The following is a 12500-nucleotide window of genomic DNA, read 5'->3' as shown; positions in this document are numbered from 1 at the left end:
TCGAACTATCGATATGGTGCGATAGTCAGTGCCTCGATAGCAATGCATCGATAGTTAACTGAACTATTGATAACTATCGCAATTGTTTCCTCTACTATCGATAGTTTCGACATTAACGCTAGTGAAATATGGTCTATGATCAACGCATTATTTCACTACCTAGTGACATTATTATAAATAAGTACAAACACAGACATACATGCCAACACAAACACGTACATACGCACGCACGCACACTCGCACAGACAAACACATACACATACACACACATACATACATACATACATACATATTGGAAGACTGGGGTAAATAGTTTTGCGAAATATCTATTCATAATACTGTTATCAAGCGATTTAAGAATTCACAATACTATTGCAATAGTACTATCACAATAGTATTTTAACTATCGCAATACTATTGCAATAATAAACCTGACCTCAATAGTCACCTCTAATTAAGATATCAGATTTATTCAGCGAATGTTAGAATGGTTAATACCGCGAGGCTCTGCCGAGACAGAAAATATGGATTTAACTGATTACTGGTGTTACAAACCTACCAGAAATTGGAGGTAGTGGCAATGAAAGAGGTGGGTCGTGTTGATGTATGTTTACCTTTATTTGACACCTAAAAGCTGATATCTGTTTTTGTGATGGGGTGTCGTTAAAGGGACATTCCTGAGTTTGTTGCAATTTTTAAGCTGTTATCGACTAACAGAGACTTTTTAACGATTGTAATTACACATCAAATATATTTTTCTGAATAAAATATTAGTGGCTGTATATTAAACGTCTTTCTGACTGTTCTAATATTTGTACTAGGTTAAATTTCACTTTATTTGCTAAAATATATTTTTTCGTTCGTACGAAATTATTTAAAGACAAAATCCAGTTTGGGCTTTTTTATAACTATTGAAACGACCAGAAACACATTGAATATACAGACACTGATATTCTAAACAAGAAAATATATTTAATATGTAACTTTAATCGTAGAAATATTTTATTAGTCGGAAACATCTTACAATACAGCAAACTCGGGAATGTCCTTTTAAACATTCATACATTTGTTGAAAATGGAGGGCGGGACGTAACCCAGTGGTAAAGCGCTCACTTGTTGCGCGGTCGGTCTAGGATCGACCCCCATCGGCTATTTCTCATTCCAACCATTGCACCACGACTAGTATATCAAAGGCCGTGGTATGTGCTATCTTGTCTGTGGGATGGTGCATATCAAAGATCCCTTGCTACTAATGGAAAAATGTAGCGGGTTCCTCTCTAAGACTATGTCATAATTACTAAATGTTTGACATCCAATAGCCGATGATTAATAAATCAATGTGCTCTAGTGATGACGTTAAACAAAACACATTTTAACTTTCATTGAAAAGGGTGAATCCTATTTTTTCCGAGGAAGGGGTGTTTGTTGTTCTGACTGGGGTGTACCCTCTGGATCCATGCCTGAACGTTGTTAAGCAGATAGACAAAATTAGAATCCCTACGTCGTACTAGTTTTACTCCGTCAAGATACTTGAGCGAATATATTGCAATTATGGTAGATTATAAATACGAAACATTTTACTTTCAAAACCAGTACATGACTATAGTCTGCCTCGCAAGTCATTTTGTTATGCACCAAAAACGTTTGCTTAGTTTAACACCACTAGAGCACATTGATTAATTAATCATCGGCTATTGGATGTCTAACATTTGTAATTCTGACACGTAGACAGCGCACCTATACTAAATATTTCTTTTAACGACACACCAGTACATTTTAGAGTAGGCTTATTTGGTTTCTAACAAATGATCACCTTGCCTTGAATAGACAGTAAGAGAGGAAACTTACTGCCGCCGCACAGGCCACTCTAACTGACAAGCAGCAAGAGGTTTTTATGAGTACTTACCATTCACAGGGCATCACATACCACTACCACTGATATACTAGTCACAGGACACTGTCATATGGCATATTAAAATATCCCTCAATAGGCAATGCATTGCATATTGTGCAGTTTTCAATATATATTTTAAACAAACAAACGGAACACGTTATTTTGTAATTTGCACGAGATGGCATTTTATTTCAGAAAATATACTAGTACAATTTTGTGCGATCAGCTACAAAAACGCATGCACAGAAAACGTGCATGCTACCCAAAAACCATGCCAAAAACAGTGAAACACACAGTTCATCGACTATTATCACCAGTACTGTTTTCTTTTTCTATGTCCACGTCCAAATAAATTGAACAACAAATATCACGTAATTACTGGATATTAACCAGCACAGCATATCGTACATGGTCCTCTTACACAGTTTCAAGTATTTCTCTATAATATACTGATGGAAAACAAATAAGGAAACAAATGGTATTTGAGATCGAACTTAATTCACTACGACGCGATCGGTTTAGGATCGATCCTCGTCGGTGGGCCCATTTGGCTATTTCTCATTCCAGCCATGCATCACGACTGGTATATCAAAGGCCGTGGTATGTACTATTCTGTCTGTGGTATGGTGCACACAAAAGATCCCTTGCTACTAAAATGGAAAATATGTAGCGGGATTCCTCTCTATGACTGTGTCAAAATTACCATGTTTGAAATCCAATAGATAATGATTAATAAATCAATGTGATCAATGTTTTGTTTAACGATACCACTAGAGCACATGATTTATTAATCATCGGCTACTGGATATCAGACGTGATAATTTTGACATATGGGCTTAGAGAGGAAACCCGCTAAACAAAATTTCATTGTCCCACATACAGGATAGCACATACCACGGCCTTTGATATACCAGTCGTGGTGCACTGGCTGCAGTGAGAAATAGCCCATTGGTACTAGAGTAGTTATGCGTGTATAAAAATACAGAGATGTAATGTGAAATAGAATGTTAGTACTGTGGGGTGGACTGTCAATAACATAGTTAACGTCTTGATACTGGATGAGCGTTTTGGTTGCAGTCAATATTTGCTGTTTCCTTATTTTTGCCCGCTAGTATACTGAGTCTTGTTTGAAGTAGACATGTTTCGCGTCTAGTCGCGTTAACATTATTCTGAATACTAACTCGCTTTAGGAGACGAGTAAATATTTCTGTATACAACCATGTTAAAGAGTTCTGAATTGTCAAACATCCTCAACATTCTAAAGGGTGCATTTCTGAAAGGTACATTTTGAAGCACATCAAACAATAACGCGAAGACACCGTTTTGAGCTTCGGTATATATTGGGACATCAAGACTGCATTAGATATACAGAGATGACTATTTTGTGTAAGAGACTTTAAGTTTCAAACAGAAGTACTTTACAATGTGTTTAGAAGACCATGTACTTTTAAACAGTCTACATACACGTGCAATCTCAAATCCCACACACCTGTAACCTTGGAGACTTTTACATCTCCAATAGTTATCACATCTAAAGAGTTCTCTCATTTTACTGATTATGACCGTACGTACTACAGATGTAAAAATAGAGAGAAATCTCAGGTGTACACTTCAGAATTAGAAATACGTTCGCAAACACGGCAGTCGAGCGACGCTCATTTCAAACAGTTCATATGTTTACACCATCCCTGCCCACCCACGATCTGTTGTGGTATGGTAATATCTCCTGCCCACCCATGATCTGTTGTGGTATGGTGATATCCCCTGCCCACCCATGATCTGTTGTGGTATGGTAATATCCCCTGCTTACCCACGGTCTGTTGTGGTATGGTGATATTCCCTGCCCACCCACGATCTGTTGTGGTATGGTGATATCCCCTGCCCACCCACGATCTGTTGTGGTATGGTGATTTGTTCTACCTCAAATGTTTTCAAAACAAGAACATAATTATCACCATCACAATCCACTAGAATACAAGAAAAAATTTCATGGAACAACATGACATAATAAAACACAACAAAATCGTAACAATTTCACTCCACGAAGTAACAAACACATGCCTGAGTGGCTCGTTCTCAGTTAAATCGACAAACACGTGCACTGACTGACTCGTTCTCAATTAAACTGAGAACATTCTGTACACCTCAAAAAGACTTCGCCACACGCTAAACATTTGAGTGGTAACATTGTAACACCACATCTAGTATTGGTACACACTAAATCACTTCAAGGTGTGAATGATTAAGAAGCCATCTCGAACACTATGATTAATGAAACACAAATCCCTGAAATCGTCACACATCTTCAGATGGCCAGCTGAACATGCGTCGTACAGTTTATGAATGAACAAAGGCTATTCAAGATGTAATCACCCAAACGTCACACATCTTCAGATGGCCAGCTGAACATGCATCGTACAGTTTATGAATAAACAAAGGCTATTCAAGATTTGATCACCCAAACGTCACACAGCTCTCTTAAGCAGCGTCGCATTGTCCCTGCAAGTCTGTTTGCATTGCAAAGTAAGATCGCAAAGTTACGAAGCTATCTCAAGCAACAGTATATCATCCTTCACGGCACTTGTAAGTTGTTTTGTATTGCACTGTAAGATCGCAAAGTTACGAAGCTATCTTAAGAAAAATGGCATTGTCCTTGTAAGTCTGTTAAGAGTGCAAAGTAAGCATAATCAGTACAACTTTTGTAGTAGTTCACATTTTTTAAATTTAGCAATGTATATTTTTCATATGTACAAAGTTGTCGGAAGTTTAAGAATTTAGATTGGGCTACTACAAACATTAGAATTGACCACAAACACACTGAATATAGGCACACTGAAATTCTTAGCAATTTCAGTCGTTATAAAGGCTTCATTAGTTGGACACGTGTAACATGGCAGCAAACATAGGCTAGTGCCTTCGAGATGAAAACTGTCCAACGTTCACTGTGATCATTTCTAGAATAACCTGAACATAACATTTTACAATGAAATTAGACAAGATTTACCTAAAACAAAAAAGGAGGGGGTAGGACTAACAGTTTACACACATAAAATATTGTAGGTCATCTGTTAAAAAGATTGCACATTGAGGCACTTATATATATGGTTGTATTATGAATGCCAATTTAAGTTTTGAAATGAGTGTAGTTTAACTTCTGGACGTACAATTACAGTACACAGTTTATACGGCACTGTAACCCATTATCTTAGTGTAATTATGTAATAAACTGGATGGTATTAAGCACATTCACACACAAAAGTCCATTTCACATATGCATTCGTTGTCATTCAGTAGTCAATTCAAACTTGATTCAAAATAAGCAAAGATGGAAACGAAAAAGGGAAGAACATTTAGTCATCATTATACACCATGAGCAACACAGCACCAGATGAATAACAACTTGGACATAATGTTGATGATGACATTAAAAGAACCGAATTAGTGGCATGATTTAAAACATAAAATGCATGGAAAATTTGTGTGGTTTATTGTATTGCATGCATTTATAGTCAGCTCAAATGGTGTATTTTAATATTTAATAGTTAAAAAAAATAAAATAAACATTTTATTTCACAATGAAAAATTTGTTCAAATCTGATGTGTTCTGGAGTAAATATATATCAAAAAACATTTTAATTAAAATGTACGTTATGGTAATTTTATTTTAAAAAGAAAATATAATTTGTTCACAATACACAGAAGATATTCATTTATACATTTCCAAAAGCAGCAGCTTTGATTTGGCCTATCGGAGATTATGCAAGCAGTTTTCAGCCAATAAAAAACGTAAGCAATCACTATGTGTGTCAGCTGAAGTTAGCCAATCACAACATATGTTAGCTACTTTTAAACAATCACAATATTAGCCATATTGAGCCAATCATAACATAGGTTATAACAGACACTGTGTCTGAGCTAATTTCATACCACCATTGATAAGCAAGAATAAAATGGTGTCGTGCTTAGCAATAAAAGATTAAAATGTCAGGAAACGACTTGATGAAACAAATGGTCAAACGTGTCCATAACAACCAATTAGAAATCGTTTCCTACTCAGGGTAAATTTTTTCTGCCCTGGTATTGCAAAAGATATACGTTAAACGGTCATGGAAGAAAAATCAAATTATTTTAAAATATATTTATTGGTAAACATGAGATAATATGCGCAAGAATGGTGTGTCCACACGATTAACACATTTCAACAATTTACAAATTTAACAGTTAATTTGAGACCATTTATATGATGCAACAGAACCTTTTCCCGTAAGTATATATATATAAGTATATATATATATATATATATATATATATATATATATATATATATATATATATATATATATATATATATATATATATATATATATATATATATATATATATATACATATATATATATATATATATACACATATATATATATACACATATATATGTGTATATATATATACATATATATGTATATATATATATATATATATATATATATAAATATCAATATTAAATGCTCATTATGTTGCAAAATGCTTGTTTTATAATAGAAAGGTGTTATAAGGACAAAGGTTTGCCCGTTACAACAGAAATGACAAACATAAATGCTGACGGACAATGAACAATATAGGATCTATGACAATGTACGATGACCAATATTACAAATACAACACACTTTTCCTATATTCCAACAACCACAAATCATAAGATATTTCCACTGAAATGAAATAAAGACTCACCAAGACTGCGGTGACAAAAACAAAAACTACCATCACACTGAAATCATGGGACATTTCAACATAGCCAGGACATGTATTAACAACAATATCTCTGAAAACAGCAGCTCACTTCTTAATTCTGTTCCGGACCAAGTCACTGGCTATCCAGAGATTTGGCCCGCGACAGACATGCCTGAAACCTTAGTGGTATATGGGCATGTTAAAAACACTCACTCACTCACTCTCTCTCTCACTCCTTAAAGGGATGGTGATGAGTTTGTTGTCAATTGTTAAGACATTGCCAAATAACACAGATGTTTTAATGACAAAAACTGCATAGTAAATAAACCTTTCATGCACTAAATACCGGTGGCTGTATTTTAAATATGTTGTCCTAGTGTTTGTACTAGTTCAAACTTCCGTTTTTTTCCCTAATATATATATTTTTCGTGCATACGAAATTATTGGAAGACCAAATTCTGTTCGTCTACTTACAAACATTAGGATGAGCTGAGACACACTGAATATACATGCGCTGGTAGTCTAAACAAGAAGCTTTATTCAGGATTTAATTTTAGTCGTTAGAATGTGTTATTAGTCTGAAACATTTAACAATGGCAGCAAACTCAGGACAGTCTCTTCAAAATATACTCACAGAAACCACAGGAATAAATTATGTAAATGTGACACACAGCAATGATATTTACACATACATGCAGTATAAGTTATAATTAATTCTTTTAAAACATAATAATAATAAACTTTAATTTCGTTTTTAACTGACCAGACTTTCATCAGATCAAAGTGTCTAAAAGTATTCACGAATACAGAGTTGAACCTGTACAAGACAGAATCAAGAGACATCACATGTATTGAAAATCAAAACCTAACTATAAAATCAATACAAACATGTACAAAACTCCATTTCACATGACAAGAAATAAATAAAAAGAGAAAGAAGAATTTTTAAAATAATAATAATAATACAGTAGCATATTTGTAACCAGAACAGTTCTTTAACTGTCACAAGATATGTCATATCCATCAAATGGCAATCATAAACAATCACAAATGCTGTTGCATGCAATTTTTCTGATTTGATGCATTTCATACCAGACATTATTGAGCTCCATCATGTGACTGTTCTTAAAGAAGCAACAGCAAGAAATAACTGTTATGTGTGTGTGTGTGGGGGGGGGGGGGGGGGGGGGGGGGGGACAGCAACATTTCGTGTGGATACAAATCTGGAAATTGAAACAAATTTAACTAAACTGGCGCTGGTGATCTGTAGCACATGCATAATTTACGAACAGCTATTTTATACAACTCACAGAGACAGCACTTTAATTATACACGCAACAGCAACACACAAAACATAACAGTTCCTTGTAATTTCTTGCACATGACACGGACAAAACATGGAAACTAAACATCATCATTATGATATACAACAGTGGTTCATTAACTATTACTGAAAATACAGTCTGTAATTTCATATACTCATTTTATATGTACATATTTTGTTCCTTTTTCATTATTATAACAAAAAACTAAATTACTAGTAATGCCTCTGTTGTAAATTAATAACACTTGTAAAGATAAAATTGAATGTATAGGTACAATTTGCATTGAAAAGCGAGCCCATAATGTGCAAAAATATACATACATACATACAGCTAGGTGCGGTTAAATATACAAATATATTGCATCGTCTGTATGAACATCATTTTTAATTAAATTTAGTTTATTTAATTTCGGATTAAAAGGAAAGCATGCAATACAAAGACCATAAACATTAAATGATAAAAAAAAAGGCAGTATACAGAAAATTGTGAGAAGAAATCATCAGCTATGGAGTAACATAAACTTTACAGAAGGGAGCAAATGGTATTAAGTAAAAGAACAGCAAAAATGCCTTCGTAATATTGAATATGCTTCATTGTATGATTTTATATTTACTCAAGTCAAAAATGTTGTATACAAAATAACTCAAAATAGAAAAATGCTCCTACAAGTACAATGTAGTTTACATTCATAAAAAAAAAAAACATAAATGCTCAAATATATACAGGTAGCTGCACATATTATATAAACTCTCACAAATCTGTGAAATGTCTCTCATATTATTAAGACCTTCTTACCCACCAAAAAAGGGGGGAAAAAGGAAAACATTCCCAATGATAATGCCACAAAATCCATTGTTTTTCATTATTGCCCATATTTTTCAGATAACTGGAATTTATAACAAATTTATTTATAACAAATAAATGTTCTAAAAAAATTAAAATATTTAAAAAATAACATCATAACATTTTTATTGCAATTAATGGATATGTTGACCAATTCCAGTGGTTATACATTATAAATATTCATGAGAAACAGACATTGAAATCCAGTTACTTTCTCAATAAATTTAGTAAGGAATTACTCACTTTTCCTTGAAATAGAAATATATGCAGCTATTAGTACAACAGAATTCCATGTCTGTTTTCTTTAAATTCAGTCTAGAATTCCTTAACTTTCCCAATAAATTTAAGTACAAAAACTATCACTTTTGCAGTGAACACAGTAGAGAATTGCATGACTGTTCCACATAAACTTGGTACAGGCCACAACTTTTCTACAAAAATTAGTATGAAATTGCATGACTTTACCAAAATATTTAGTGAAAAATGATCAAATTGTTTCCAGTAAATTCAGTCGACAATGTTCAGATTCAGTGTTACCCGACAATCATTAACAGCACTGTATGAAAACATGAAAAATGCAACAAGGGTAGATATGTATAATTGTTCTTGTTTAACGGAACACTCTCATCATGTAACTTGTCACACCGACTTGTAGCGTATGATCAAATTGTAATGTGATAACACCTAAAACATAACCACTTAAACTGTATCCTAACTGGCCGTGAGCAACGCAAGCAATTATTTTAGAAATAATCGATTTCAATTGCCGTATCCTAACTGGACGCGTGCGACGTGACACATTTATCTGTTATGATTTCTAAAATAATCGTTCACGGTCGGTTAGGATACAGCTTTAGTCTTATAATACAAGTCGTGTTTGAGTCATAATCATTAGAACCTGTTCTATTCTTTATTACAAATGGCAAGATTTTGGCCAATCAAATCAAATTAAAGATCGCGAGTTTATATATAAACGTCAAAATGCTCAGATAGTCTTTAAAATTTAATAGTGTCCAACATGTGGTCAACAACTGTTTAATACATTATACCACTAGTAGGTATTGTACACCAATATTTGCTTTATTGCAGTGAAAATTTGTATGCACTTATATTTCCCGCAAAATATGTTTAAACCGACAAGCTTTGTCATACATCACAGAATCTCATGATGTAATGTTTTCCCACACCAGGGGTTTCCGCAGATAGAATTCCAGTCACCACCATTACTACTAAAATTGTAAAGTGAAAACACTGCTTTGTACAGTCACCATCCCGAACACAGCACACATCCTAGCATGTAATTACCATGACAACAAAATTCCCAGTAATATACAACCATTAACAATGCCCAAGAATCACCTCACATCGTTCTAATATTTGTACTAGGTTAAATTTCATTTCATTTCCTAAAAAATATTTTTTTCGTACCTATGAAATTATTTGAAGACAAAATCCAGTTTTGGCTTCTTACAAATATTACGATGACCAGACACACATTGAATATACAGACACTGATATTCTAAACAAGAAAATATATTTAGTATGCAAGTTTAATCATAGAAATATTTTATTAGTAGGAAACATCTTACAATGCAGCAAACTCGGGAATGTCCCTTTAAATTGTCTACAATTCTATTTACATATATAACAGTACTGTAAGAGCTCATATCACAATGGTGGACCACGTTTCTCAAAACCTGTGGCAGGTACAGGAAGGCATGCGCTCATGACCAAACAAAACAGTCTAGTGAGTGATCGCGGGCACTCGACTTCCTGAACATGCTTTTGGTCACCAGGGCCCGTGCCATTAAAACTTTTAGAGTCCAGACTCAATCTTTAATGACATCACACACACACAATGTGTATGGCGTTGCCACGACGTTCACGTCTCAGACTATTAAGTCTCGAGTCTAAGACTGTAAAGGTTTTATAAGCATCAGGCCTGTTCACATAGATTAATTATGAAAGCTAAATCACAGAGGCCTAATTGTGGTAAAATGGATTTTGGGTGGGGAGGAGGTCCTGCTCCTTGGAAAAGTTAAGTAATCTGTATTAGGTCCATCAGTTATTGACATTTAATTGATGAATTATAACATTGTCGTTTTCAGTTTCTTGGATACAAAGTTAACAGTGGTTGAAACTTTAAAAAAAACCCCTTAAAATGAATACTTTTGTTGCACTTAAAAACAAACTCCAATGATTAAATGAAATCAGACCAGCTGAGGATAAGACATATAAATGAATGTTTTGTATTAAATATTGAAGTTCATCATCTATAAACAATAAGTATCAACCCTGTTGTGCATTTCAAGTGTTCACTTTCAGATTCTGGTAGTTAGCGGTGACTCTACAATACGACAATAAAGTTTCTATCAAAATGCGATGATGTCCGATGAACTGGATGCTAAAACCATACATCATGTTATTATATATTTTCTCATGTTGAATAAAAAGTCATGTTTTTCTCAAAATGAGGTAAATGAATATATAGTGTTTTGGCAATGAACTTTTCACTTGTTGTGACACCAATCTGATTAAAATTAGCTCTACTGGTCTACCATGTGCAGGTGACATTTTATTTATAAATAACAATTTAAATATCGACCAATTACACTTCGCTTTTAATAGCGTTATTCAGGAGCATACAAATTCTAAAACTATTGGGCGAGACTATTTATGCAATAGGCAAACTTGTTGGTCTATTTCAACATTAAAAAACAGGGGGGAAAGTATAGTAATAAACTCTGGATTGTATACTAGTATAAACAGATTTTATGGCTATACCATCACGTTGTTTTTTTTCCGTCTTGAAACGAATTTTATACAAAAGTTTAAATTGAAATTAGTTTCCGTCATACTTCATAATTCACCCGAATCATTTTGTATACCCTCGGCATAATCCCAAATGTTTTCAAATTCTTTTCAAATCACTGGCATGATTTTGCAAGTAAGGTTTTGATTGGTCGAATGAAAGGTCAACTGGACATGAGCTCCAACAGGGTGCTGTTAGATCCACAAGTAATAGTAATTAACCAGTGGAGCTAATTTTAATTAGATTGTTCTGACACACAACACAACATAATGTTCTAATTGAACAAATCTGTTGGATCAAATCTGATTACTCAGCTTTGTAGTTACATTTCTTGATTAAGTCACCAGCTGGTGAGGTTTCTAATGGTTATAGTTACTAAATTCTCATACCCTGTTTTAAAAGAGAACAGTTGTAATTATAATTAACAGATATAATCTAGAATAGAAGGAAACCAGGCTGCAAAAGAAAAGAAAGGAAATGTTTTACTTAACAACGCACTCAACACATTTTATTTACGGTTATAGGGCGTCGGACATATGGTTAAGGACCACACGAAACCTTAGCTGCAGTGACAAAGGCTGTAAATTGATAGTTGTAACAAGTCTATACTTAGTAAAACTGTCTGTAGACAAAGGCCACCCAATGTCTTCGGGGTTTTTTAAGATAAGAAGACATCAAAAGGTCGTGTACAGCAAGTTTCACTCTATTTTTAATTCAAAATTTTCAGTAATAATGTTTTCTGCTACAAATACTGTAAAAAGTAAAAATAAAAATAAATCAAAAAGCTATTTCAGGAAAATATTTTAAGTGTTATAAACAGAAGCCCTAATTCAATATTCTGAGAACATTTTCATGTCCATTAGCAGGGTTTATGGTTGAACCTAAAATTTATTAAC

This window comes from Gigantopelta aegis, chromosome 9 (genome assembly GCF_016097555.1).
Source record: "Gigantopelta aegis isolate Gae_Host chromosome 9, Gae_host_genome, whole genome shotgun sequence".
NCBI classification, from domain to species: Eukaryota; Metazoa; Mollusca; class Gastropoda; order Neomphalida; family Peltospiridae; genus Gigantopelta; species Gigantopelta aegis.
Note: the sequence above shows the minus strand (reverse complement) of the source record.